The following is an 8,868-nucleotide window of genomic DNA, read 5'->3' as shown; positions in this document are numbered from 1 at the left end:
CCTCAATTTATAGAGTTTACATATCCAAGCATCTAATCCCACTAAGTTCTCCTAGATTCACTCCACCTCTCCGAGAATATCTCCACCTCTTTTGCTTGATTCTCTCCACCTCTTCACTTTTCCCAAGATATCTCCCAGAATATCTCCACACTTCCTGAATCTTCTCATGCTACCTATTATTCTCTCCCAGTAGATTCTTCTCACCTTTTCACAGGTTCTTTCACATTTACACATCCTCTTTTACAGCCTCTAACCAAGGGCTTATTCCCGCACACACCCTATTCACTTGTATTTTCAACAAAAGCCCATAAGATAGACTTAGGCTTTGGCCAAAACAATGTGCTTAGATGGGTTTAATTTTTGGATTGTACGAGCCAAATCTTTACACTATTGTATCAAGCAATCAAATGCCTCTAAACTTACTATCATTGATTATCTCTTTTGTCAATATTTGCCATTCGATTGCAACGAAGATGTGTTTGTTTTTTATTGAAGATATTACCTTGTCAAGGTGTAAGGGTATGAATATTATAATTTAATTTGGATAGACTCAATTATCTCAACAGTGAAAATCTTTTATACATCATATTCAATAAATTTGATGAAACTTAGCATTGACAATATACTCGCTCTTTTATTTTTTTGGTTGAACTTCTGAGGTATTGGAGCGTTTGTCTATGAAGGTTAAAGACCATCCATATCATGGATGAATTCATGTTGTTGTTGGCATATAATATATTTTTTTAAAATTTTGAATGTCCATTAACCATACATTTTGTTTTCAACAGGATATGTTGAAGCATATAGCTTTGATTTCAAGTGTACAGAAAACTTACTATTGAGGTGGCACCAATCATTGGTGACTCATGTACCTAGAAGCAAAAGAGTTCCACCACCCCCAGATACAATAAGGAAACAAAGAAGAGTATTGATACTTGAACTCAATGGTGTTTTACTTAAGACCATTGAGATGCAACATGGTGATGTATGTCCAAACTGGGCCAAACATATGCATCTTGTGGAAGAGAATACAAGTGTTTGGCATTTGATTCGCAAAGATGCATTCACTTTCCTTGATTTTTGTATGCAATGGTTTGAGGTATGGATCTGGAGTACTAATAGACTACAAAGGACTCAACGCATTCTTGAGTTGTGCTTTCCTCGACACCATCAAAAGTTTAAGGTCGTAGCAGGGTAGGCAGCATGTCAAAAGACGAATCTTCTAATTGGATATCGATTTGTATACCACAAAAACTTGGATGTAGCATGGAGAATTTTTCATGACCTGGATGGAAATAACACGCTAATTTTTTATGATACCCTCGACAATGTAATGTGGAATATGCCCGGAACCTACTTGATTTTTCCAAAGATGTGGAACCAAAATATAGAGGAGCTTCAAAGTTTTTTAGAGACAACAATCAACGCATGGTTACTTGGTTGGATTTATGCAAAGAACAAACGGGAGTATACTTGCAACACTTTAGTAAATGAAGCAGCTTATGATAGAGAAACTTTGTATGTATTGGAGCAATACATGAAAAAACGCTATGTTTGAGATACAATTTGTACTCAATTATTATCTTGACAAAGTGTCTATTATCTACGAAGGGTTTTTGTCTTCAGATGAATTGTAAACTTGAATGTAACAATCTCATTGAAATTTGATTGCTTCTGGTGTTTCTAAACACCACACTCTTTGGAGATCCCTCAATTCTAAGGCTCCTTTTCCAAGTGTTCTTTGGCATTATTATCCCATGTTTTTACTTCAATGTCCCTCAAATTTGAGCATATATATCATGATTTATAATCTTGATATAGTGTCTAAGATGGGTTTTTATCTGTGGATCAATCGTAAACTTAGCACATTGTTACTGTCATTGAGATTTACTTTTTGTTTTGTTGTTTCTAACACCACACCCTTTAGAGATCTCTCATTCCTAAGGTTCCTTTTTAAGTGATATTTAGAATTATTTTGGCAAATTAAATAAAGCCCATGTTTTTACTTCAATGTCTCAAACTAGAGATAGTATTTAACATTATCTTCTTCATATGAAAGGTGTATAATCTCAATTAAATTTAGTGTCATGTTTCCCTTGTCCTTCCAATATTGTTGCATTGACGTATGTATCTATACAACTACAAACAAATATGCCAAATAGTTGTGTCAAGATATAATCTAATGGCACAAAGAGTGCACCAACAAATAGATGTTAGCTCAAACTACACAAAAATACCAAGTTTCCAACCAATCCTATAAGAAATGGGACTCGAATAATTCCCAAAATTCCTAAATTTGTCTTTGTGTGAGTGCCCTCTAGATTACTACACCAGCCGCATCATGCTTCCCCTTCCCATGAACTACTGAAACTAAGATTAATCCACTCCATCTCTAGACTATAAGTTTGTAATATCTTGCAAACAAAGTAAAAAGTTCTCTTTACTTTAAATTTTGATATCTAGCATGGCTAAACCACACTCGATGTCACTTCAATTTAGTCCCTTGATCTTATATAGCGACCTATCATGTTGGAGAAAGCATTCTTGGAAAAATAGCATATCTTGTACCTTACCTTGTGATACATAGAAATGGATAGTCTTATTCACATTACCTAATGCCAGTTAGTAATATGAAATGTGAACCAATATAGTGATTTGGTTTGAGTACTAGTATATTGATTATATCTCATTTTGCACTTTAAACAAATAATTTTCCATGAAGTCAATGACCAAGACCATCGTATCACTTGGAAACCTTGATAGACATTCCCTAAAATTATTGAGCGTGTCACCTATAGAAGAAGTTATGATTGATAAAGCTATTGAATTGTGCTTTGAACAAGGAAAGTAGATCCATCCATGTATGCCAACTTTTACACTATAAGATCCTTCCTTTTCTTGTTATTCCCCTCCTTATCAACTTTGCCAGTCTCGATGTCCTCAAAAACGTTGACAAAGACCTTTAAATACTTTTCTCATTCTCTTGTAGACATAACACCATCCTTTAAACACCACACTAGCCACACTTTCCCATCAAACATTTATGTGCATGAAACATAGATGTAATGTGCTTGGGACAATATGGATTCCCAAGTTTTTATGACACTCTTATATGCATATTCAATGAACCAAGTAACCCTAATAAGTATATGTGCATGCTAGCCCATGGAACCCAAAGAATTGTTGTCACATTTAATTGACTGCATCCTTGAGAAACATCATATGCACATGTGCAACATAGCAACAAGTGTACTGAAATCTCAACTTGCACACAAAATATAGCTTTAGGCCACCAAAACATTATACAACGATCTCTAACTCTAGATAGCACTCTTGGAATGTTGTATTAACTTACCAAAACAATAGGAAGCATGATGAAGGAAAATTTGTATAAAGCTTCAAAGTAGTTAAAATCATTGTGGCCAATGAAGCACTGTAATATACTGCTTTAAATTAGTTAAAGTACTAACAACCAATGAAGCATTGTTAAAATAAATGACAACCAATCAAGCACTTAGAAGCTATAGAGTGCCTTAAATTAATTAAAAGCACAATGAAGCACTTACAAGAAATATACTGCTTTAAAGTAGTTAAAATCATTAAGAACTAATGAATACTGCTTTACAATAATTCAAAGCACTCATAACAAGTGAATATTTCTTTAAAGTGTTAAAAGCATAAGCATTTATAACTATAATGAATACTACTTTAAAGTAACCAATGGACTCCATTGATAACTAACCAGTGAATATTGCTTTAAAGGAGATAAAAGCATTGATAACTAATAAATATTGCTTTAAAGTAGTTAAAAGCACTTACACCAAATACTACTTTAAAGTAGTGACAACTAGTGAAACAGCGTAAAGCACTTAAAAGTAATATACTGCTTCCTTTAAACTAGCTGAAAGTTCTAATAACTAGTGAATATTAATATAATAAAAGCATTAACTAGTAAATATAAATACTACTTTAAAGTAGTTAAAAGCATTGATAACCAATAAGTACTACTTATAAGTAGTTAAAACACTGACCAATGAAACACTATAAAGCACTTAAAATTAATATACTTCATATACTAATGAAAACACTGACAGCAACCAATGAAACATTGTCAATCACTTAAAAGTAATACCTATAAAGAAGTTTAAAGTTCACACAACTAATGAAGCAATTGAAAGCGCTTTAAATCTGTGTGAACTCCTTTAAAAAGTAGTGAACCACTATAAAGCACACAAAAGCACTTAAACATTATGATGTGCAAACTGCTTTCAAGCTGCTTTAAAAAATATTCAAATAGCAAGGAAACACATTTGTAGTACTTTGAAGCACTAGGAAAAGTGAAGCACTATAAAATAAAACACAAAAAAGCAGAGAGACTTGAACATCTTTCTTGTTTGGAGAGACTCGTGTCTCTGACGCCTAAAAGGAAAACACAAGGCCCCTAACCTCATGTGTGATTTTGCTAGTACATGGTTGTCTTTGACATGTGGATAAGGGAAATATTCCATCCTTTTCAAAAAGGATAGATGGGATTTTGCTGAATAAAAGTTTCTTTGATAAGAATCCCTAATACCTTTGCAGCCTTAGCAACATTGAGATCTTCTCTTTTATTACCAACTAGCATCATGATAACTAATGTCTTCAAGAAGAGCTCATTCGATGGACCATTAAATCTTCACTTGTGTTAAAGTGTTGCGAATGTTTTGTTTGATGCATGTGAAAGAGTGTGTGCATTTATGTGTGGTGCATGCATAAGATTGTGTATGTGTGTGTGTGGCATATCTTTATAAAATCTATGTAAACTATTATAAAATCCCAATTCTTAATATTCTTCATTTGTCCTTCAAGACAACGTACAAAATTCTTTCCTATGAAAAGAAATGTAAGCAAATTATTTGAGAGTAGAGAGAAGGGTAAGACCACCCGCTATAAACATTGGCGGCGGCGGCAGACAAAATCGCTAATATTTCCTGAAAACGAGAAAAATTTGGCATATTTCAAAGATTCCATAAAAAAGGTTCACTTTTTACCTCTTTTTAAAAAGAGGTCTACGCATGCGTATAACATTGCCAAAAGGACTTGGTTTTGCTTACTTTCTGAGATTATAATTGAAAATCTAATAATAAGTTTTCAAAAAACATGCCAAAATAGAGACAATGTTTATTATTGCCATCTTCAATCCAAAAAGAAATTGATACAACTATAAAAAGAAGCTATTTTCTAAACATATAGCTTATGGAATTGTTATGGTTCCTCATAATCATTGCTATGTATACCAACACCATCACTAGTTGATGTGCCTTTCCCTGAGAAGGTAGATGAGACATCCTCTTCATTTTTTCTTCTATGTGTACACTTGAAGCTTAGACTCCTTGGGTCATCTGCCATGTTAACATGATTGAGGATGTGCTATAGAGTGCAACTATAAAAAGCTATCTATTTATATAAATATATTACAAAAGTGTTATCTTGATATAGTTATTATATTTATTACAAAATCCTATTTTTGCTCTTGGTGAGAGTAGCATTAAAATCCATTTTGAAGCTCTTGAGTATCATAATTTCTTAATTGATAATATTATGTATAGATTAATTTTAAAATATCATGAATAATCTATTTCAAAGTTATCTAATTTTAAAAAATAATTGCCCAATAATTTTTAACGAAGATGTGTCCTTAATGTGACAAAAAGGGGTTAAGATGGTAATTTTAGTTATTAAATGAGTTTAGAAAGCATGAAAAAACTCTCTTTAAGAAACAAAAAATTATACTTTCCAATACTTTTTTGTAAAATATTAGGCAGGGATTTGGGTTCGAATCCTATTGGTTACTACAAACTAAGAGTTGATGTTTTGCAACAATTTGATACAAAACATCTTTTATGAAAAAATGATATTTTGCATCAAGTTGATGCAAAACATAAACTTTATATGTAAAACATCAAGTTTCTATGCAAGAGATCAACTTTTTTGCAAAACTCAATGTTTTGCATCAATGTTATGAAAAACATTAACTTTTCCACAAAAGATGTTTTGCATCATTAATGCAAAACATCAAGTTTTATGGAAAAGTTACTCTTTTTGCATCACCTTGATGCAAAACATCAACTTTTCCATAAAGCTTGATGTTTTGCATCAACTTTGATGCAAAACATCAGCTTTACCACAAAACTTGATGTTTTGCATCAAGTTTCAAATGCTTGAGAAGAAAGTTGGAGGATCGGAGGTTGATTTTCACAAACGGCCTGTTTTAGCAATTCTCTTCATGATTGCATGCTCAGGATGACTTATTCCACACATTTTGAGTACCAAAACAACTATGTTTCGATACGATATGCAGAAGTCACAGAGCTATTTGCTGATGTTGTTTTGATGCGATATGGAGACGTCATAGAGCTATTTGCTGCATCAGCAAATAGCTCTATGATGTCTGCATATCGCATCGAAACATAGTTGTGTTGGTACTCAAAATTTGTGGAATAGGTCGTCTAAGCATGAGCAAAGTGCTATGTGACGTCTACATATTGCATTGAAACATAGTTGTGTTAGTATTCAAAATTTGTGGAATAGATCTTCTGAGCATACTCACGTAAATAGAATCGCTGAAATAGGCCGTTTGTGAAAATTGACCTCTAATCCTTTAAATTTCTTCTCCTAAACATCTGAAACTCGATACAAGACATCAAGTTTTGTGGTAGAGCTGATGTTTTGCAGCATCAACTTTGATGATGCAAAAGATCAACTCTTAGCCTATAAGTTGATGTTTTCCATCAACTTTGATGTAAAACATCAACTTTTAGGGGACTATTCTTCTTAACTTTGAAATATTTTAGATTTTTTATGATTTTGTTATTTTTTATCACCAAAAAATCTTTAAAAACTCATTCCAAATAGTAAATAGTAGCCAATAAAATCTCAAAGAAAATTAAAAATCGTGTAAATCACAAAATTAAATAAAGCATTCTTAAGATAAGTTGATATAGGTAGGACAAAGGTTTAGGGTGCTAAGGATGTGAAAAACACACATGGTCACAACCTTTGACTACAAATTTGAGAGGAGGTCATTAAAATTTTTTTTCTTGTCTATGTATCCATGTAACCTTTGTATCATAAATAATAATGAGATAATCCATGATGACCTGTAATCCATTGGTTTTGATCCAGATGTGCAAGGCTCCATTGATTTGGAAGACCATGAGTCGATTGATTTGCCAATCCTAATTTTTGTTCTACGATTCAATTTTAAAGCTGAAGAACTATAAGCAAATGCACGTGGTGGGACCATCTATGGCAGGGAGGGGGGTGCATGTAAGCCTGGACTTTGCCATACCTATGTGCAGTAATATGCTCTCCAACATAGGATACCTTGAATCTACCGTCATCATGAAAGGAGCGTGAAAGCCCCACGCTCCTCTTTACCACCATTCAAGAAGCCCTAAGCTCCTCTCTTTTCTCTTTGTACACAAAGACAATAATGTGGGCGAAGATTGCATCTCCCAGAATCCTTCGCACGTCCTCCAAATAATTATAACTAGAGCTCATTCTACACTACCCTTAGACATACCATCTCTCAACAATCCTTCACATGTACTCTAAATAATTGTGACTAGAGCTCATTCCTACACTACTCTTAGACATACAATCACCTACGTTCATGATCATGGCTATCTGGATCAAACATCAACATATGCATACTATGATTTTTTTCCACCACCACATATCTACATGATTAGGCTACAATTTGTTCCTGCCATCATTATCCATATTGCATAACAAGAATTTCCTTCATGACAACAAATGCCTACGTGGGTGAAAAGTTACACTTATAGGCTATATGATTTATGCCTCTAAAATTGTCCTCCCAAAAAAAATATTTTAATTTTGTACTCTTTTAACATGCTTAGGTTTACTCAGAGCCTCCATAGTTACTGTCTGCTACATGTATATTAATAGAAGTGTACCTTTGCACACCTATAAGCTGACCTCTTTAAACTCTTAGCATTGGTTGTATATCATGCCACTACCTGCTTATAAATAATAAAGCAAGTAATTATGTCATGCAAATTGTCAAGGTAAGTATACACTCAAGGCTTGGCTATTTGGGTCTAGAAATAGACTCAAGGATGTTTGTAGGATTTTTACATAAATTATGGAGCTTATAATGTTATGTATTCTAATATTTTCTAAGTTCTTCTCAAATAATGTGCATATTTATGCATAGTGGTAGAATTTATCCCAGGAAAGTCCATTAAAAAAAGTGTCTTACATTCATGAAATTTATAAAATAAAATTGATTTGAAAAAGATTGATATTTCTTTAAGTTGTGTAGATTCCTATGCCATTTTTTAAGTCAAGTTTATTTTTATGTCATAAACAATAGCAGTTTATAAATCGATGAAGGTCACACATGTTCTGAATCTTGAAAAAATAATCAAAATTCATGAAATTTTTAAATGTACACATGGAATTATAGATGTGTTTTCAAAAAACTAAGTTTTTTAAGCCATTTTCTAGATTTTACACATTTGGGGAGCAAATATTTTTATGTAACCCTTGTCAATTACCTATTTTTCTCACAATAGTGTTTATATATGTATAAATATATTCTTTGAGAGAAAAAAGAAGGACAAGACCACTCACTATATATGTGTAAAATAATTTATGTATAATTGCATTCTTATATTAACCCACACACGTCCCCCAAATGCGCACACACACACACACATATATATTATGATAAAGCAACCAAAGAAGGTGAAAAGATGATACCGATATTCATATTAGATAAAGTGGAAAAAATCAAGCATTTTGAAAATTTTAAAATTGGATGAGTTTTGTTTATTTTGGAAAATTTTGTTAACTATGGGA

The sequence above is a fragment of the Cibotium barometz genome, chromosome 24 (assembly GCF_041138505.1).
Source record: "Cibotium barometz isolate CiBa-2024 chromosome 24, ASM4113850v1, whole genome shotgun sequence".
NCBI lineage: Eukaryota > Viridiplantae > Streptophyta > Polypodiopsida > Cyatheales > Cibotiaceae > Cibotium > Cibotium barometz.
The sequence above is the reverse complement of the archived record's forward strand: the minus strand, read 5'-3'. Positions refer to the sequence as shown.